General features: G+C 37.0%; 1 long non-coding RNA gene across 1 annotated transcript in view; it reads right to left on the bottom strand.

Annotated features, from left to right (window-relative positions):
• Window positions 1-13,942: 13,942 nt before the first annotated feature.
• The window catches only part of LOC135714183 (uncharacterized), a 32,024-nt gene continuing 23,284 nt past the window's right edge, over window positions 13,943-22,682 (bottom strand). Inside the window, exon 3 of the long non-coding RNA XR_010518808.1 lies at window positions 13,943-14,321. This is a non-coding gene — a long non-coding RNA (uncharacterized LOC135714183). The remainder of the gene's footprint in view (window positions 14,322-22,682) is intronic.

Raw genomic sequence — 22,682 nt, forward strand, 5'->3', positions numbered from 1 at the left:
AATTGAAATAGGCGGAGCAACAAAATGTAAACATAAATTCATGGCTTTAAACATAAATTCTTCGAAAATCAAAGCACATCCAAACAATCTAACGTCATCATCTGATTGAGTAAACTTCCTTTATCAAATGAAAATTTTAATTTACGTGGTAGTGTTTTGATTCTCAAGAAGTTTGTGTTTAAAGCCATTGCATACGTTTGGTTGTTTTGCCTATTTCAATTGTTGGTCCAGAAAGATTTCCGAGCTACCGTGTGTGCAGAGAGGGTAGCGAATTGAATGAATGAACATGTTAAAAGGCAACAGGAGAATACGAAGACAGCACCAAGGGATAATCCATAAACAGAGTACTAGTTTTTCCCTCGTACATTCTAAGTCAGAAATATAATTTCGTTTATCCACTCATTAAGCACTTAGCGGAAAAAACGTTCAAAGATTATTGTGACTGAGTTTGAGTAACCCAAAAAGTGGTCCCCGAGTTAAAAAAAAAAATCAATCTCTCAAAATGTTATGTTCTCTGGGAATGATCCTTAAGTCCATTGTATGTATTGTTGTGTATCATAATATTGAATGGAAGAACCGTGCATAATTCAAATGCCGTGCGAGCTCTCTCCGAATGCATAACGAGGCTCTATATTTACGGTTTCACCTAGTCCATCCCGAAGTTTAAAATGTTGTTTGGTGAGCAGAGCCGATGTAAATCACGCTTCACTCAAAAACGAACCCCGCATCACTCATCGTGATGCGTTTTTGTGGAATTCTAGCTTGAGCATCAATCTGAGCTCGAGCTCTTTTGCGTTCTTTGGATTTGACACCATTGCTCTTTATATGTGAGGGATGAACTAGCTCACGATGAATGAGCATCTATACTGAATAATCTGAGTTCGAGGAGCTTAGGCAAGCATGCCTGAAACATGTTTGAGTACAGAACAAAAAGTATATTTTGTGCAGAATATGTAAAAAATGTGGGAATTCGTATGTTGTTCAAAATGCATCATCCAGAGAATCCTCATCTTCAGAGCATTCGTTGCTAGACAAATCGTATAACCAATTTACACTTGCATCTGCATTATCGAAAAGTGTTCTATTATATTCATCCTGAAGATCCAAATTTGCAGATCTATCGAGAAGAAGTTTAGCAAGTTTGAAATGCCTATTTTGAATTGCATAGTGGAGAGGTGTTCTATTATTTTCATCCTGAAGATCTAAATTTGCAGATCTATTGAGGAGAAGTTTAGCAGTTTTTAAATGCCCATTTTCACTTGCATAGTGGAGAGGTGTTCTATTATTTTCATCCTGACGATCCACATATACAGATATTCTGAGGAGAAGTTTAGCAACATCTAAATAACCAGTTTTTTTTCTATAGTGGAGAGGTGTTCTATTATATTTATCCAGAAGATCCACATTTACAGATCTATCGAGGAGAAGTTTAGCAATTTCTAAATCCCCATATTCACTCGCATAGTGGAGAGGAGTTCTATTAATTTCATCCTGAAGATCCACATTTGCAGATCTATCGATGAGTAGTTTTGCAATTTCTAAATACCCATATTCACTTGCATAGTGGAGAGGAGTTCTATTATTTTTATCCTGAAGATCCACATTTGCAGATCTATCGAGGAGAAGTTCAGCAATTTTTAAATGCCCATTTTTACTTGCATAGTGGAGAGGTGTTCTATTATTTTCATCCTGAAGATCCACATTTGCAGATATATTGAGGAGAAGTTTAGCAATTTCTAAATAACCACTTTTTTTTCTATAGTGGAGAGGTGTTCTATTATATTCATCCAGAAGATCCACATTTACAAATCTATCGAGGATAAGTTTAGCAATTTCTAAATGCCCATTTTCACTTGCATAGGTGAGAGGTGTTCTATTATCTTCATCCTGAAGATCCACATTTGCAGATCTATCAAGGAGAAGTTCAGCAGTTGCTAGATGCCCATTTTTACTTGCATAGTGGAGAGGTGTTCTTTTATATTTATCCAGAAGATCCGCAGATCTATAGAGGGGAAGTTTAGTAAAATATATATAACCACTTGTGTATCTATAAGGGACAAGTGTTCTATAATATATATCAAGAAGATCCACATTTGCAGATCTATCGAGGGGAGGTTTAACAATATATAAATAACTACTTTTGTTTCTATAGTGGAGAGGTGTTCTATTATTTTCATCCTGATGATCCACATTTGTAGATCTATCGAGGACAAGTTTAGCAATTTCTAAATGCTTATTTGTACTTGCATAGTGGAGAGGTGTTCTATAATTTGCATCCTGAAGATCCACATTTGCAGATCTATCGAGGAGAAATTTAGCAATTTCTAAATGCCCACGTTCACTTGCATAGTGGAGAGGTGTTCTATAATTTGCATCCTGATGATCCTCATTTATAGATCTATCGAGGAGAAGTTTAGCAATTTCTAAATGCTTATTTGCACTTGCATAGTGGAGAGGTGTTCTATTATATTTATCCAGAAGATCCACATTTGCAGATCTATCGAGGAGAAGTATAGCAATTTCTAAATGCCCATGTTCACTTGCATAGTGGAGAGGTGTTCTATAATTTGCATCCTAAAGATCCACATTTGCAGATCTATCGAGGAGAAGTTTAGCAATTTCTAAATACCCACGTTCACTTGCATTGTGGAGAGGTGTTCATCTATCATGCAGATCTATCGAGGAGAAGTTTAGCAATTTCTAAATGCCCATTTTCACTAGCATAGTGGAGAGGTGTTCTATTATTTTTATCCAGAAGATCTACATTTGCAGATCTATCGAGGAGAAGTTTAGCAATTTCGTAGTGATTATATTTAATTGCATAGTGGAGAGGTGTTTTATTATTTTTATCCTGAAGATCCACATTTGCAGATTTATCGAGGAGAAGTTTAGCAATTTTTAAACGCCCAATTTTACTTGCATAGTGGACAGGTGTTCTTTTCTTTTCATCCTGAAGATCCACATTTGCAGATCTATCGAGGAGAAGTTTAGCAATTTCTAAATACAGGCCGGACCCGATTATCCGGAGGCTCGATTAACCGGAGGCTCGATTATCCGGGGCTCGATTATCCGGAGTCATATTTTTTTTACCTATCTTGCAAATTATTTTTCATAAACCGCTTGGAAAACCGACTTTCGATCCGAGGACGACTAACATACATCGTCCGACTCAGTCTGACAAGATCGGGAAATGACTATATTTAAGTGTTTGTTTGCCTTTGTTACAAAATCCGGCGTTAAGGGGTTTTGGATTAACTTTGACCTGAAAGGAATCAAACATATCATGTGACACAACAACATACAAAAACTGAATCTCATGATGGTCCGTTCACTAATTACGTCACGTTTCAGGGGGGGGGGAATGGCAACCGAACAAAATTTTTGAAGATCCGTAAAAAAAATATACCAAAGGGCCTTTAACCCTCCGTTACTCGCGCTGTTGTACTTTGTTCAACACACATGAGTTTTCCATTGCCATTTTGTTGCTGAGTTACCAATCGATCTGAAACCAGCGAGTATTCCTCAAAAAACTTGTTTTGATCTAAACAAGCTAAACTTTGATTAAACTAAAAAATGCGGATAATAGGGAAAATGTAAATGGAAATCGCGAAAACTGTGACCATACTACGTGGGATTTGACTTAATTGATTACAACATGGAATATATCAAGATTCTGACAAGATAGAAAGTTACTGTCTCTGACAAAGCTGTTCAGGAGATCATAGTCTTGTTGCTGGCGGACAGTAGTTCAGAATTTTCTCACTACGTAGCGTTAGTATACATGTGAAATTCTCGCAGATCTCGAGATCCTGACCAGAGAAAAAGTTACTGTCTTTCACAAAGTTTTTTAGGAGGTCAAAGTCTATTGCTTGGTGCTCAATAGTTCAGAATTTGCTCACTACGCGACGCTAGTATACACGTGAAATTCTCATATAAAATATCTCGAGTTCCCAACCAGATAGAAAGGTATTGTCTTCGGCATAGTTGTTCAGGATGTCAAGGATTTTTCACAGGTGGACAGTAGTTCAAAGTTTTCTCACTTTGCGGCGCTACTATAGATGTGAAACTCTTGCATATAAAATATCTCTAGATCCTGACCAGATAGAAAGTAAATGTTTTGGGCAAAGTTTTTCAGAAAGTCAAGATCTTTTTGTCACCCAATAGTTTAGAATTTTCTCACTATGCGGTGCTAGTATATACGTGCCTTTCTCCCATATTCAATAGCTCGAGATCTTGATCAGCTAGAATGTTGCTGTCTTCGGCAAAGTTGCTTAGGGGGTCAAGATTTTTTGGCTGGTAAACAGTAGTTAATAATTTTCTCACCACGTGGCGTTAGTATACATGTACACTTCTCGCATATGCATATCTCGAGATCCTGATCAGATAGGAAGTTGTTCAGGAGGTCAAGGTCTTTTGGCTGGTGGACAGTAGTTCAGAATTTTCTCACTTCATGATGCTAGTATACATGTGAAATTCTCGCATATAAAATATCTAACGTTCTTGACCAGATAGAAAGTTACTGTCTTGAACAAAGTTGTTCAGGAGTTTAAAGCCTAGAGTTTATAAGAAAATTCTAAACTATTGTTCACCAGCCAAAAGACTTTGACCTCCTGAATAACTATGTTGCAGACAGTAACTTTCTATCTGGTCAGGATCTCGAAACAAACCACATGCGAGAATTTCACGTGTATTCTAGCGCTACGTAGTGAGAAAATTTTGAATTACTGTCCACTAGAGAAATCTATCTGATCAAAATCTCGAGATATTTTACATGCGAGAATTTCACGTGTATACTAGCGCCACGTAGTGTGAAAATTCTGAACTATTGTGCACCAAGCAATAGGCACTGACCTCATGAACAACTTTTTCGAAGACAGTAATTTTCTACCTGTTCAGGATCTCGAGCTTAGCATACGCGATAATTGTACACGTTTACTAGCGCCATGTGGTGCAAAATTTCTAGGCTACTGTCCACCAGCAAAAAATCTTGACCCCCTGAACAAGTTTGCCGAAAACAGTAACATTATATCGGCTAAGGATTTCGAGCTATTGTATATGCAAGAATTCCATGTGTATACTAGCACCGAGTAGGGAGAAAATTCTGAACAACTGTCCACCAACAAAAAGATCTTGACTTCCTGAAAAACTTTACCAAAGACATTTATTCTTTCGTCAGGATCTAGTGATGTATCACATGCGAGAACTTAACATGTATACGAGCACTACCTAGTGAGAAGATTTTGAACTACTGTTAATCAGCAAAAAAGCTATAATCTCCTGAACAGCTTTGCCTAAGACAGTAACTTTCTATCTGGTCAGGATCTCGAGATATTTTATATGAGAATTTCACGTTTATACTAGCGCCGTGTAGTGAGGAAATTCTGAACTACTGTCCACCAGCCAAAACTACTTGACAAGTTTGCCGAAGACAGTAACTTCTATCTGCTCAGGATCTCGAGCTATTGTATATGCGAAAATTGCATGTATATAATAGCGCCACGTAGTGAGAATTTTCTGAACTACTCCACCAATGAAAAGATCTGGACTTCGTGGAAAACTTTGCCGAAGACAGTAACTTTCTATCTGGTCAGGATCTCGAGATTTTAATGTACCTCATGATAGGTTATTATCCAAGTCCGATTCTGGTAATTTTCCCGGGGCACCTGAAATTTGTCCGGAAGTGGCCAATATGGTCCAACCCAACAAACAATTTTAGCTGCAGCTTAGCTTATACAGGCAAAAATTAGCTGCATAAGGCAAATTTTGGCTGTATAAGCTAATCTGCTGCCAAAATTGTTTGTTGGGAAGGTACTTAAATTTTTCCACCATTGATCTGGTTATCGAATTTTGATATAATCTGATGTGTCGCATGATAGGTTATTATTCAAGTCTGGTTCTGGCCACTTTTCCAGAGGCACCCGGAACTTGCCTGGAAGTGGCCAATATGGTCCAAGGTACTTAATTTTTGCCACCATTGATCTTGATATCAAATTTTGATTTAGTTTGATGTGTCGGTTAATGGGTTTTGTTCCTTTCAAGTCAAATTTAGCCTCATGGGCCATAAACGCCGGAACTTGTTCCGGCCATATCTACAAAACCAGTGGTCCGATTCCATAATCCTTCAAAAGCGTTCAATGGAACCACTAAAACATTAAATGAGACCACATAAGACCAAAAAAAAATTTTTTTTTAATGGCTCGATTATCCGGAGGGCTCGATTATCCGGAGTGAAATTTTTTTCAAGACTCCGGATAATCGAGTCCGCCCTGTACCCATTTTCACTAGCATAGTGGAGAGGTGTTCTTTTATTCTCATCTTGAAGATTCACATTTGTAGATTTATCGAGGAGAAGTTCAGCAATTTCTAAATGCCCATTTTCACTTGCATAGTGGAGAGATGATTTATTATTTTTATCCTGAAGATCCACATTTGCAGATCAATCGAGGAGAAGTTTTGCAGTTTCTAAATGCCCATATTCGATTGCATAGTGGAGAGGTGTGCTATTATTTTCATCCTGAAGATACAAATTTGCAGATCTATCGAGGAGAAGTTTAGCAATTTCTAAATGCCCATATTCGCTTGCATAGTGGAGAGGTGTGCTATTTTTTTCATCCTGAAGATCCACATTTGCAGATCTGTCGAGGAGAAGTTTAGCAATTTCTAAATGCCCATTTTCACTTGAGTAGTGGAGAGGTGTTCTATTATTCTCATCTTGAAAATTCACATTTGTAGATTTATCGAGGAGAAGTTCAGCAATTTCTAAATGCCCATATTCACTTGCATAGTGGAGAGGTGTTCTTTTATTCTCATCTTGAAGATTCACATTTGTAGATTTATCGAGGAGAAGTTTAGCAATATCTAAATGCCCTCTTCCGCTTGCATAGTGGAGAGGTGTTCTTTTATTTTCATCCTGAAGATCCACATTTGCAGATCTATCGAGGAGAAGTTTAGCAATTTCTAAATGCCCATTTTCACTAGCATAGTGGAGAGGTGTTCTTTTATTCTCATCTTGAAGATTCACATTTGTAGATTTATCGAGGAGAAGTTCAGCAATTTCTAAATGCCCATTTTCACTTGCATAGTGGAGAGATGATTTATTATTTTTATCCTGAAGATCCACATTTGCAGATCAATCGAGGAGAAGTTTTGCAGTTTCTAAATGCCCATATTCGATAGCATAGTGGAGAGGTGTGCTATTATTTTCATCCTGAAGATACAAATTTGCAGATCTATCGAGGAGAAGTTTAGCAATTTCTAAATGCCCATATTCGCTTGCATAGTGGAGAGGTGTGCTATTTTTTTCATCCTGAAGATTCACATTTGCAGATCTGTCGAGGAGAAGTTTAGCAATTTCTAAATGCCCATTTTCACTTGAGTAGTGGAGAGGTGTTCTATTATTCTCATTTTGAATATTCACATTTGTAGATTTATCGAGGAGAAGTTTAGCGATTTCTAAATGCCTCTTTTTACTTGCATAGTGGAGAGGTGTTCTATTATTCTCATTTTGAATATTCACATTTGTAGATTTATCGAGGAGAAGTTTAGCGATTTCTAAATGCCTCTTTTTACTTGCATAGTGGAGAGATGATCTATTATTTTCATCCTGAAGATCCACATTTGCAGATCTGTCGAGGAGAAGTTTAGCGATTTCTAAATGCCCATTTTCACTTGAGTAGTGGAGAGGTGTTCTATTATTCTCATTTTGAATATTCACATTTGTAGATTTATCGAGGAGAAGTTTAGCGATTTCTAAATGCCTCTTTTTACTTGCATAGTGGAGAGGTGTTCTTTTATTCTCATCTTGAAGATTCACATTTGTAGATTTATCGAGGAGAAGTTTAGCAATATCTAAATGCCCTCTTCCGCTTGCATAGTGGAGAGGTGTTCTTTTATTTTCATCCTGAAGATCCACATTTGCAGATCTATCGAGGAGAAGTTTAGCAATTTCTAAATGCCCATTTTCACTAGCATAGTGGAGAGGTGTTCTTTTATTCTCATCTTGAAGATTCACATTTGTAGATTTATCGAGGAGAAGTTCAGCAATTTCTAAATGCCCATATTCACTTGCATAGTGGAGAGGTGTTCTTTTATTCTCATCTTGAAGATTCACATTTGTAGATTTATCGAGGAGAAGTTTAGCAATATCTAAATGCCCTCTTCCGCTTGCATAGTGGAGAGGTGTTCTTTTATTTTCATCCTGAAGATCCACATTTGCAGATCTATCGAGGAGAAGTTTAGCAATTTCTAAATGCCCATTTTCACTAGCATAGTGGAGAGGTGTTCTTTTATTCTCATCTTGAAGATTCACATTTGTAGATTTATCGAGGAGAAGTTCAGCAATTTCTAAATGCCCATTTTCACTAGCATAGTGGAGAGGTGTTCTTTTATTCTCATCTTGAAGATTCACATTTGTAGATTTATCGAGGAGAAGTTCAGCAATTTCTAAATGCCCATTTTCACTTGCATAGTGGAGAGATGATTTATTATTTTTATCCTGAAGATCCACATTTGCAGATCAATCGAGGAGAAGTTTTGCAGTTTCTAAATGCCCATATTCGATTGCATAGTGGAGAGGTGTGCTATTATTTTCATCCTGAAGATACAAATTTGCAGATCTATCGAGGAGAAGTTCAGCAATTTCTAAATGCCCATTTTCACTTGCATAGTGGAGAGATGATTTATTATTTTTATCCTGAAGATCCACATTTGCAGATCTGTCGAGGAGAAGTTTAGCGATTTCTAAATGCCCATTTTCACTTGAGTAGTGGAGAGGTGTTCTATTATTCTCATTTTGAATATTCACATTTGTAGATTTATCGAGGAGAAGTTTAGCGATTTCTAAATGCCTCTTTTTACTTGCATAGTGGAGAGATGATCTATTATTTTCATCCTGAAGATCCACATTTGCAGATCTGTCGAGGAGAAGTTTAGCGATTTCTAAATGCCCATTTTCACTTGAGTAGTGGAGAGGTGTTCTATTATTCTCATTTTGAATATTCACATTTGTAGATTTATCGAGGAGAAGTTCAGCAATTTCTAAATGCCCATATTCACTTGCATAGTGGAGAGGAATTCTATTATTTTCATCCTGAAGATCCACATTTGCAGATCTGTCGAGGAGAAGTTTAGCGATTTCTAAATGCCCATTTTCACTTGAGTAGTGGAGAGGTGTTCTATTATTCTCATTTTGAATATTCACATTTGTAGATTTATCGAGGAGAAGTTCAGCAATTTCTAAATGCCCATATTCACTTGCATAGTGGAGAGGAATTCTATTATTTTCATCCTGAAGATCCACATTTGCAGATCTGTCGAGGAGAAGTTTAGCAATATCTAAATGCCCTCTTCCGCTTGCATAGTGGAGAGGTGTTCTTTTATTTTCATCCTGAAGATCCACATTTGCAGATCTATCGAGGAGAAGTTTAGCAATTTCTAAATACCCATTTTCACTAGCATAGTGGAGAGGTGTTCTTTTATTCTCATCTTGAAGATTCACATTTGTAGATTTATCGAGGAGAAGTTCAGCAATTTCTAAATGCCCATTTTCACTTGCATAGTGGAGAGATGATTTATTATTTTTATCCTGAAGATCCACATTTGCAGATCAATCGAGGAGAAGTTTTGCAGTTTCTAAATGCCCATATTCGATTGCATAGTGGAGAGGTGTGCTATTATTTTCATCCTGAAGATACAAATTTGCAGATCTATCGAGGAGAAGTTTAGCAATTTCTAAATGCCCATATTCGCTTGCATAGTGGAGAGGTGTGCTATTTTTTTCATCCTGAAGATTCACATTTGCAGATCTGTCGAGGAGAAGTTTAGCAATTTCTAAATGCCCATATTCACTTGCATAGTGGAGAGGTGTTCTTTTATTCTCATCTTGAAGATTCACATTTGTAGATTTATCGAGGAGAAGTTCAGCAATTTCTAAATGCCTCTTTTTACTTGCATAGTGGAGAGATGATCTATTATTTTCATCCTGAAGATCCACATTTGCAGATCTGTCGAGGAGAAGTTTAGCAATTTCTAAATGCCCATTTTCACTTGAGTAGTGGAGAGGTGTTCTATTATTCTCATCTTGAATATTCACATTTGTAGATTTATCGAGGAGAAGTTCAGCAATTTCTAAATGCCCATATTCACTTGCATAGTGGACAGGTGTTCTTTTCTTTTCATCCTGAAGATCCACATTTGCAGATCTATTGAGGAGAAGTTTAGCAATTTCTAAATGCCCATATTCACTTGCATAGTGGAGAGGTGTTCTTTTATTCTCATCTTGAAGATCCACATTTGCAGATCTATCGAGGAGAAGTTCAGCAATTTTTAAACGCCCAATTTTACTTGCATAGTGGAGAGATGATCTATTATTTTTATCCTGAAGATCCACATTTGCAGATCTATCGAGGAGAAGTTTTGCAGTTTCTAAATGCCCATATTCGATTGCATAGTGGAGAGGTGTGCTATTATTTTCATCCTGAAGATACAAATTTGCAGATCTATCGAGGAGAAGTTTAGCAATTTCTAAATGCCTCTTTTTACTTGCATAGTGGAGAGATGATCTATTATTTTCATCCTGAAGATCCACATTTGCAGATCTGTCGAGGAGAAGTTTAGCAATTTCTAAATGCCCATTTTCACTTGAGTAGTGGAGAGGTGTTCTATTATTCTCATCTTGAAGATTCACATTTGTAGATTTATCGAGGAGAAGTTCAGCAATTTCTAAATGCCCATATTCACTTGCATAGTGGAGAGGTGTTCTTTTATTCTCATCTTGAAGATTCACATTTGTAGATTTATCGAGGAGAAGTTCAGCAATTTCTAAATGCCCCTTTTTACTTGCATAGTGGAGAGATGATCTATTATTTTCATCCTGAAGATCCACATTTGCAGATCTGTCGAGGAGAAGTTCAGCAATTTCTAAATGCCCATTTTCACTTGAGTAGTGGAGAGGTGTTCTATTATTCTCATCTTGAATATTCACATTTGTAGATTTATCGAGGAGAAGTTCAGCAATTTCTAAATGCCCATATTCACTTGCATAGTGGAGAGGAATTCTATTATTTTCATCCTGAAGATCCACATTTGCAGATCTGTCGAGGAGAAGTTTAGCAATATCTAAATGCCCTCTTGCGCTTGCATAGTGGAGAGATGATCTATTATTTTCATCCTGAACATCCACATTTGCAGATCTATCGAGGAGAAGTTTAGCAATTTCTAAATGCCCATTTGCACTTGAAAAGTGGAGAGGTGTTCTATTATTCTCATCTTGAAAATTCACATTTGTAGATTTATCGAGGAGAAGTTCAGCAATTTCTAAATGCCCATATACACTTGCATAGTGGAGAGGAATTCTATTATTTTCATCCTGAAGATCCACATTTGCAGATCTGTCGAGGAGAAGTTTAGCAATATCTAAATGCCCTTTTCCGCTTGCATGGTGGAGAGGTGTTATTTTCTTTTCATCCTGAAGATCCACATTTGCAGATCTATCGAGGAGAAGTTTAGCAATTTCTAAATGCCCATTTTCGCTTGCATAGTGGAGATATGTGCTATTTTTTTCATCCTGAAGATCCACATTTGCAGATTTATCGAGGAGAAGTTTAACAATTTTCAAACGTTTATATATACTTGCATAGTAGAGAGGAGTTCTGTTTTTTTCATCCTGAAGATCCACATATGCAGATCTATCGAGGAGAAGTTCAGCAATTTCAAGATGTCCAAATTTAGTTGCAATGTGCAGAGGACTTGTTTTGATGCGTTTATCATCATTGACGATTAGATTAGCATCGATGCCATAATCAAGTAGAAATAAAACCAGCTCAGAATTACCAGCATGCGTCGCAGTGTGTAATAACGATCCATATTTTTCGTGTTTTCTTGTTTTGAAATCATTCTTTTGTAGTAGTTCCTTTACTACTTTTACTGAACTTGCTTCACATGCCCAGTATGCAACCTTGCATTTTTCTTTACAAATATCGCTCAAAACAATCATTTGGTCTGATTGTTCTGAATACTGTTCTTCAGTTAGCTTAAAAAAAAATCTTCGAACTGTTTTATGTTCAGCAAGTGTTTCGTACAAAATTGCTTTGCATTTTTGGATATAATCATATATATACATTGCAGCAAAAAATTCGGCATATGATAAGTGTATGAACCAAAGCTTGCCATTGGAAATATCAAAAAGAGGAGAGAGCTCTTTTCCGTTTTTGATTCGTTTTTGAAGGTCATTGTAAATTGTTTCGTGTTCACCCGATGTGGTTACTTCCTTATGGTTATACTTATCAATCTGATGCCAGGCAGCTATTTGATGTTCAATAATAAAGTATTTCCACTGACGGTTCTCTTCTTCATCACTTTGCATGTCAATATTTCGGTAAGCATCTTGGTTTCTTTTTTTCTTCCATTTGATTTGAAACGAAAACTGCACAAACTTTTTAAACAATGAGACAATATTAAATTTTTCTGTCGGGAAAATGTCTTGTGAACGGTTATCTGGAACAGTATTTACATATTGTTGGAAATCATCAGAATATGCTTCCGCCACCAATCGAATCATAAGGGGAATCCCAAAGAATTCAGACTCAAAGCTTGTTATGTCCGAGCAGAATTTTTCGAGCAATTGAGTTGAATAAATTTTAAATTCCTCTGAATCATCGGAAGTTTTCCATGAATTTTTCAAAAACATCATTTGTTCATCGTTTTCAAATGGAATCAATCTGATTGCCGCTGCTCCAAAAGCTGTTTCAAGAATACTTTTGACATGATATCTTCCACTTACAATCACTCGAATATTCTTCTTTGACAATATTTGCTTAAACATGGCGATTGCCTCGTTATGAAAAGTGATCTCATCGAACCCATCAAACATGATCATAGACCGATTTGCGTTGCTTTCTAGATTGTTTTTCAATATTGTCAAGCTTGTTTTTGAAAGAGTCGGATCAAGAATTGTGTAAACCGTTTCTAAGTTTTCACATCCCGTTTTGAGCATTTCCTGTAACTTATTCAAATATATCAAGAACACATCAATATCGGATTTCTTTTGAACTTCGAATGCAATGTATTGGAGGATAGTTGTTTTTCCCATACCAGGCTCTCCGATAAAGAGATAGAATTTGTTTTCTCCTTGGTCGTCCAGTAATCGTTTGATGAAATCATGGTCGCTTACAATATGCTTGTTATCAATTAATTTTCTTTCTATGTACGAGCTTTTACGTTGTGATAAATGATGACTCAGTTCTTCCGTTATGTCTTTGACACACTGACGTCCATCGGCTTCAGTTAAGTAAATCTTTCGTGTATGCTTGTCACTACTAAGATTGATCCAATCTTTAAAACATTCTTTAAATTTAAAGAAAGGCAGCTCTAATTGTGAATGCTTGCCAAGATCGTCCGGTGGAATCCAAGTTCTCATCCATGAGCGAAGATCATCTTTAACGGTTGTCATTAGATCACTTGGTTGGTCTACACAGAAAGTTAGATGCTGAAAGAACTTGCTCACGCTATCTTCATTTAAATATGTAGGTAGTTGTGTGTCCCTAGATTTACCTTTCATCAGATCTTTATACGTTTTACTTTTTACTATGTCTACCGTTGCTTTTCCAACAATCTTATATCGTACCTCATTGTACAACCATTGATGGGTGGTATCGACCTGGCTGTTTGAGTTATCACTATTTGAATTATTAATTAAATCCGGCAGGATCTTCTGCAATGGTGTTTTGTACTTCGTCAGTAAGTCCGAAGTTTTTCCACTTTTGAAGAGTTCAATGATCGCATCCCTAATGGCAGTTATTTCGGAGTTCATTAACTTCAGTAATTCTTCAATGTTATCTTCTTTTGGTCTGAATCTTATGTAGCAATGGTCGGATTTAGCTAACTTCATTATTGGGTTCACTTCACTTTGTTTACAGATCTCGATGTTCACCAACTTCTTAATCGTTTCTCCTTCAACTCCTTGAACTCATCTTTTTGCATAACATCTATATATGACTGTATGTACTTCACAAGAGCAAAATCTTGATTATCCTTGAACATCTTCGGAAAAAAATTGTCGAACGATAATGGTTTTGTATCACCTGAGCTGCCTTTGTGTTTGGCTTGCATTAACCACACTTCCTCCTGTTCTTTGAAAATTATGACTACGTCATCAAATTTTCCAGCGTCCTTCATTTCTGAGGCAAGTTTGAATTCTGATTCCCCGAAAGATGCTCGCTCAAACAGCACCAATGCTAAATCTTCTTCGTATTTGTTGCCATGATTGCCAGTATTGCCACCCCATGCATAGGCCTCTGGTTCCTTGGTGGGCTCCATTATTTTCCCTAGAAAGAAAAGAATAGTCTATTAGTAACATTTATCATTAGTATTTCATTTCTATTCGTTCAAGATAATCTGGACATAGAAAAAGCATTCTACAGTGTTTGGCATGAAGGTTTGATCTCCATATTGAAAAAGTTTAATTTTCCACTTTATATTTATTATTTCAAAATTATGTAGCTTACAGAGCTCTACTCTGACTGACTACCTGTTAGCGCTGGTGTTCCTCAGGATAGCATTCTTGGGCCGATATTGTAAAACATTTCACTTCAACATAAAGGAAGAAATCTTCGTGGTATTTGCAGCAGACTGCAGAAAAGTTTAGATATTGTCTCTGCTTATTTAAAAAAAAAACAGATTTCTCCCAACGCTTCCAAAACATAACTTATAAAGTTTCCACATAAGCCTAGAGCTTCGTTTTTGAAACAATAGTAGTAGTCACATATTCACTATGAACAGAGTTCCAATTTCCTGGTCAAATCAATATATATGAGAATATCCAAGTCAAATGTTAAACAAATATAAAATGTTTGTAGGGCTTGGATCCAATTTGGGGCCTACTAAGTACAACCCGCCCTTTTCCTCTATTTTTTGAGTGGATTTTTTCACACAATGGAATGTTTTCACTGCAGATGACTTTTAAATTTATTTACCTTTCCATGCGTACTGTAATATCTGCTTCAGAGAAACAAATTGTTGAGATATTGTTAAAAATCTAACATCGCTTTTTGGCCTTAAAATCAGCCTACGAATTCCAAAATAAGCCTAATGCATTGAAACGCATTCGCATCGTCAGCGTATTCAAGAACCATACTCGTGAGACGATATAGCCATCAAAAGGTGAGGATTTTCCCAGATGGGCTCTGTTTATGCCAGATGTTGGCTCTTGGGGAGCGAGTGGAAGGATACGAAGGGGTTATGCTATTTTTTGAGAAATTTGTTGTGGGGGGATTAACACTGGAGGCTGAAATATGATGGTGTATTATTTTTTCGGAAGAAAACACATGCCCATCATGCGGTACATGGGCTCATTGAACAAATAATTAAGGTTGAATCTATTTCAATTATGATGCGGTGCAGAGTTGCAGTTTGAGGAAAATACGATTGCCACGCAAGTTAAAAGGTGGGTCATGATCAATTACGATGAATACCTAGAATTTTAAAGTTCAAAACGATTTGAAAATTTGAAATTATACCATTTTAAATCCATACTTGTTTTTCTATCGAACAATCAATATTTATATATTGGAACCTAAACAAACTTTTTATTTTAAATGATTTTTTTCTCAGAGCTGATATGGCCGATTGAAATTAATTTTTTTAACATTGTTCCGGTGAGTGGTTTTCACATCTGTTGGATGGTACTTCCTCCCAGGCCTCTCCCTCTTTGTTATGTATTCAATAATGTGTTGGCACGGGGGTGTTTTGCAGTCTTTATCACACATCTTTTTTGTATCCTCTGTTCGGGACATAAACCCACAGCGACCAGTTATTTGATATATTGTAGTACATGCCGTGTCCTTAAGGTTCAATTTACTTTGATGCATTTTTTTAAATTCAAAAGCAGTTTTTTTCGACGCATTATTTTAGATTGCAAAAAGCTCGCCTCATTCTGTGTAAAATATCAAAAGGAATCGAATAGTGCGAGCTTTTTTTCAATTTGAAATAATGCGTCGAAAAAAACTGCTCTTGAAATTTTTCAAAAAGCATCAAAATAAATTGAACCTTAATTACATCAGGCATAACATCTGATATCGGCACAAAAGCATTTGTAAACAAACTTTCTAAGGCCCTTAAAACGCGAGCCAAAGCACACCCACGCAAATCAACAACATCATCGGATAGGGGCAACTATCACCTTTCCGAAAGTAGTATTGGTTTGCGTGAGCGTATTTTGGTTCGCATGTAAAGGGCCTTAGAAAGTTTGTTTACAAATGCTTTTGTGCCGTTATCAAATGTTATGCCTGACTTCATCACTTTTGAGAAATAATGAAGTATTCGGTTTTGATACAATTGTCATTCTTGCCTTTATACCCTTCGAATAGTGAGAGCACCCTCCAAAGGCGCGCCCCTTTGTCAATCAAAATTTAATTCCTTAGCCTTAAAATTAAGGAATGCCATTGATAATGGCCATGCATCAGAACCCTAGTCTTAACCACTTCAAAATAGGGAACAACAAATAGAAGATTAGCAATCACATCGATGAAGACTAACTAACTCATTTTGACGTAGGACTACGTCTGTGATTTCTATATGAGGGTACGCTTTGTGAAAACCGAAAATAGAACATGTAACGAAATTATGACAGATTTTTAACGTTAATAACTCAGCTGCCCCTGGACCAATTTCTGCATTTATCACCAATCGATCAGAAATATTTCTATTTCTAATATTTCTGTTTACAAGAACAAGAAACTATTGACAAAGTGGTAAATGTCAAGCGTTGTCCAAAAGCGTCGAAATAACTAACAAATCCACCAATTTTGTACAAGCATATGCTACTATATATACTACTATATATACTACTACTATATGTCGATGTAGCATTGCTGCTTCCCAGCACTTTCATCAGAGAGTCATTAGTAGACGAAACAAGCCGAAGTGGCATTCGCTTCCGATATTCGGGCGTGTGCGAATAGGGAGGATGAAATTGCGTAACATTTTGCACACTCATGGCCTTTTTCAGAACCACACGCCCCCAACGACTAAACAAAATACTCTCCAGAGTTGTAATCTTGTAACCAAACCTAGAAGCGGGGTGCAAGTGATTTTGATCGATTCTTTTCTTTGACCTTCTGTTTCGTTAATAACTCGATGGTATTGATTGCATTTATTGATGCGTTTGTTGTTCTGGATGATAAAAGAGCATAGCAGAAATAGTACGAAATAGGTTAGTGAAGGTTAGTGGTCATCAAAAAAGGAAATCAATGAAGAAAATTGACTTTCACCCCTCTACTTCTAAACCCCTTAATTTAGTCGTCTTCATAGCAATGAAAACTAGCATCGCATCGCTTTTGGTTCTTGGGTTGCACTTGCTTGCAAAAAACATGAAATTACACTATTTTCTAGAGAAGCATAATTTTTTTTTTTTTTATGGTATGGATGTTAACCACTACGCCGGGGTCGCCCCCCGGGATGTATAAAAGTCAAATAATTCGATTTACGATTAATCGTGAAGATTTTTCCAGCAATTCGATTAAATATATATCGAATTATCAATTATTCGAGCGCATAACCTTTTTATTTCTACTTTTTTATTTAGCGCAGTAGAGAAGAACCATGACGTGAAACAGGATCATAAATTCGCCGAAAAAAGTGTTAAGCGTCTTCCTGCTAAAGGCTAAGATTTACCAACTTGTTGAGAGAAGGAGGTTAACGAGAAAAGCTAAAAAGGGGAGGAGCTTTAACTGGGTGGACACTACTTTTCCGGCCTTCCAACCTGTCACAGACACCAGTTCAGCCCCTGTTCAGCAGCATACGTGCCAAGACTCTTGCGAGTGTCCAATCACTGAACCGAAGAATATGGGATCATCATCTTCCAAAGGCTTTAGGGTGAATCGCTGTGACCTCCTTATTCTCGGAACCACTTCGAAACTTTAAGTTCACTTATGTCAGCTTCTACGACACGTGCAACATTCAAATTATTACTCCATGTTTGATGGACTGCAGCATACATGAAGAAGCATTTTGAGGTGAAATGGGGCACCGATTTCCGAGATTTGTGTAATTTAAAATTAAAAGTGGAAGTGCATTTATAGCCTATGTGGCGGCCATTTGTGGACGCTACAAGAAATCACCTTAAGCCTGTACTACCCTTTCAGGTCCACCAAGATTTCATCCTCGGTGGACAAAGCCGAGTCTTGTCACTATCAAAAAGTCATAAAAAGTAACAATGACTAAGATGTGTTCATTTGATTACTGAAAAACCCTGTTCCCCTAGTTTGAAGTAGTTAGTCATCACTATGAATCGGTGGTAGATCTTACGTACCACGAAAAGGTGATCTACCCACGTCACGGGGCATCATATATCTTACTTATCATTACGAAAACGAATTCTTTTGTGGCACTCTCGGAAATGATAGAGAACAGTCATAAAACCACACCCAAGCAACACGGCTTGTCATAAAGAAGTTGAAAATATTTTTCAATTACTAACGTAAAGAATCAATAATACTCTATTATACATCATTTCATTAATTTATACAACCTAAAAAGTGCAAGACGCGTAGTTTATAAAACTAAATAATGGTCTTATAATATGTTTTGGAAACATCATAAAAACCAGCGGCAAAAACATAAAAGAAATGAGCATGGGATTCAAACACTGGTCCTCGTGGTAGACTTATTACTTCCTAACTAAATCAACTCCGCTTGATAAAAGTTTTATTATGAGTATCTAATCATGTTCTTGCCAATGGTATGAAAATTATATTCTCGTGCAACACGCTTTCGATCCGTCATAAAGACGTTTTGTAAGTAGCAAAGCGTACATTTAATTACCAGAAAGTCATTTAAAAGTATTCTCAACTCCTTATAAGTCAAACTACTCCTTTTCAATTGTATTAATTTATGAAATGTCATAAAAAAGTGTTTTCAATTTTTGTTATAAAACCTCCGAAAACCTCATATGAAACTATCAATCACTGCGTGAAGAGACAGTCCGACTCAATAACGCCGTCTATGTTCACGCCAATCTGAAAAATATAGAATCTCTTCAAGAACTTTATAAATTCAACTAATATTGATTTTACATATGACAAGTTTTATGATGGTATTAAAACAGTAAGAAGCTCGTTTAAATAAAATTCAAAGATAAAATAAAATAAAACTATTTTAAAAAATGCTAATATCTATGAAGTATGAAGAAAGCATCTAAAAACCTCATGTAAAACGTGCGATGTTTCTGCATCACTTATAATACATGTATACAACAAGTCATTCTAATTCTTTATCAAAAATATGTTTTGTGTTTTACTTGGGCATGTCTACCATCCGGTTGCGGATGTTTCGGATTATGGATCCATACGGTCAAATTTATTATCTACCATAACCATGTCATGCGACATATCAAATCACATCTACTCGACGAAATATGGTCACTGACACTCAAAACAATAACCATAGAGCCATATGGCCACCGTAGAATCGGCTCTGGGTATGCTGAATTATGATTTCGTATGGTCATACTTGATATATCTCATAACAATATCTCGTGAGATCCAAAGCACCATCGCTCCATGATTGCTCCGTCAATTTTCGCTGCAAAGTTTGGCCAAGTTGATTCTGCTAGATCACAGATGGACCACTAATAGAGGCGTCTGCTGGTTTTGGTATTTATAACGAATTTCATAGCGCCTATCGAATGCTTCAAGCTCCTTGTTCCGTATTTGTTGCGGAGCTGGCGGCAATACATTATAAGCTAGAAACTATCATCTCACTTCCACCGAATCACTTTTTCATTCTTACTGATAGACAGATTGTTGTGTATCATAATATTGAATGTGAGAACCGTGCATCAAACAAAGGCCGTACATGCTCTCTCCACATGCATAACGAAGCTCTATATTTACGGTTTCATCGAGTCTATCCTGAAGTTCAAAATGTTGTTGGTGATCAGCGCCGATGTAAATCACGCCTCATTCAAGAACTAACCCCGCATCACTCATCGTGATGCGTGTTTGTGGAAGTCCAGCTTGAGCATCAATCTGAGCTCGAGCTCTTTTGAGCTCTTTGGATTTGACATCATTGCTCTTTCTATGTGAGGGATGAACTAGTTCACGATGAATGAGCATCTATACGGCATAATCTGAGTTCGAGGAGTTTAGGCAAGCCTGCTGATAGTATCAGTTCTGTAGAGGCTATTCGCTCCATGAGGCAGGTAAAGCACTCTTCGTATTTTCTCATGAAAATACGAGAGCTTCTAAGTGCTTTATCTTTAAGATGTTTTATCATCACCTTTGCATGGGTCCCATCTCATTGCTCGATTCCGGTCAATGAGAAGGCGCACTCGCTTGTACAGGTGGACGCTATGGAAGGCAATGTTTACGATCGACAAATCGCCTACAACGAGTTTTTCTTCATTTATCGTCAACAGTCGGTCGCCAGCTGGCAAAATAAATGAATTAAAGGGAGTTTTTCCAGTTCGGTATATTTTGGCTAGACTCGATCTGGAGTTTATGCAACTCATATATGTTTTCTTGAAGAATGTTAATCTTAGATTGTAAATTTTATTAACCTCGTGTAAAGTTTGCATTTTATGTGTATGTGTGTTTGTATTTTTTGTATATTTGTTTCTGTAATAATTGAACAATCACAAAACTGATATAACGTTTAAGGGATTGTATATGTTTTAGAAATAGTGAATTTTTTCAATCATAAATCATATTCCAAATCTCATTCTTTCTCTCCTCACAAAAGTCATCCACTTATCTCGAGAAGTGAGTAATCGGTTCAAATCCTTTAATTTTATTTTTAAGACATTAATAATGTGTAACGCATATGATAAATTGGCTCTGTAAAGTTTATTCGATTGCGCCTGTACAAATAAAGTTTTTAACAAAAAAAAAAAACAATAATCATATCAAGCGACATATCCAATCACGTCTACTCGACGAAATATGACCAATGTTACTCATAACGACAAAAATAGAATAATATGGTTACCTTAGAACCAGGTTCGGATATTCTTGATTATGGTTTCATATGGTCAAATTTGATAACCATATCAAGTGACATGTCAAATTTCATCTATTCGACGAAGTATGCCCAACGGCTCTCAAAATGAAAACCATAAAGCCATATGACCACCGTAGAACCGGTTTCGGATATTGCGGATTATGGTTCCGTATGGTAAATTTCGTTACCTTTTGAAATCATATCAAGTGACATATCAAATCACATCAACTCGACGTAATATAACGTATAATACAACCGTAGAACAGAGGACTCAGTTCCAGCATAACACATTCTTCGAGAAGCGTCTCTGGATAGACCATTCACAATGCTGGAATTCTCTATGGCTCTTCTTTCATCGAACAACTCCTCACCGGGAAGCGATATGATTAAAATCAATCTTCTGAAAAATCTCCCAGATATCGCAACAAGACGCTTGAAAACAACATTATACCGCCTGAATGGAGACAGGTCAAAGTAATAGCCATTCGAAAACCTGGCAAACCAACGTCTGACCATAACTCATACCGTCCGATTGCGATGCTTTCGTGCATTAGGAAATTGTTGGAGAAAATGATCATTCGAAGACTCGATCAGTGGGTCGAAGCAAATAACTTGCTATCAAATACACAGTTTGGGTTCCGCGCTGCTTTTCACAGATATTTAACTGGCCTTTGCGCATAAGGAGCAATTGGCTTAAGGAATTTTTGGACATAAAGGGGGCTTTTGATTCAGTTTCCATTGAAATTCTTCCAGGCAATCTCCACAGATGTGGACTTTTTGGGATTTTAAATAATTTCTTTGTACAATTTGTTGTCAGAACAGCAAATGAACTTTTCCCTTGAACAACTGACAACTTCCAGAATTAGCTACATGGGCCTGCCCCAAGGCTGTCTCAGCCCTCTTCTTTATAACTTTTATGTCAAAGATATCGACAACTATTTGGCAGAACAATGCACGCTAAGACATCTTGCAGATGACGGTGTGGTTTCCGTAAGAGGTCCACATGCCGTGGACTTGCAAGGACCATTGCTAAGTTCCTTAGATAACTTTTCGTCTTGGGCTAGGAATCTAGGGATCGAATTCTCACCGCAGAAAACTGAACTGGTAGTGTTTACTCGAAAGCGGTACCCAGCCCAAATGAAGCATAATCTTTTGGGCAGAAACATTACTCAATCATTGTCTTTCAAGTACCTTGGGGTCTGGTTTGATTCAAAGTGCACTTGGAATACCCATATTACGTATTTGAAGCAAAAATGTCAGCAGAGGATCAACTTTCTTCGTTCAATTTGCGGCACATGGTGTGGTTCTCATCCGGGAGACCTCATAACGCTTTATAAAACAACAATTCACTCTATTCTAGAGTACGGCTCTTTCTGCTTTCTCTCGGCAAGAAAATGTCACCTAATAAAATTGGAACGAATTCAATATCGTTGTCTGCGTATTGCTCTCGGCTGTATGCACTCAACGCATAACATGAGTCTCGAGTTTCTGGCAGGAGTAATACCCCTCCATAATCGTTTCTGGGAGCTCTCTCTCAGAATACTAATCAAATGCGGAGTGACGAACATACTTATAATTGAAAATTTTGAAGAAATTCTTGGGCTGAATACACAATCTGGATTTATGAGAATCTACCACCACTACATATCGTCAGATATGTGTCTTCCTTGTTACACTTCAGAGCGTGCTCA

This window comes from Ochlerotatus camptorhynchus, unplaced genomic scaffold (assembly GCF_037179485.1).
Source record: "Ochlerotatus camptorhynchus isolate MF236.1 unplaced genomic scaffold, CSIRO-AGI_Acam_v1.1 ptg000625l, whole genome shotgun sequence".
Classification (NCBI taxonomy): Eukaryota; Metazoa; Arthropoda; class Insecta; order Diptera; family Culicidae; genus Ochlerotatus; species Ochlerotatus camptorhynchus.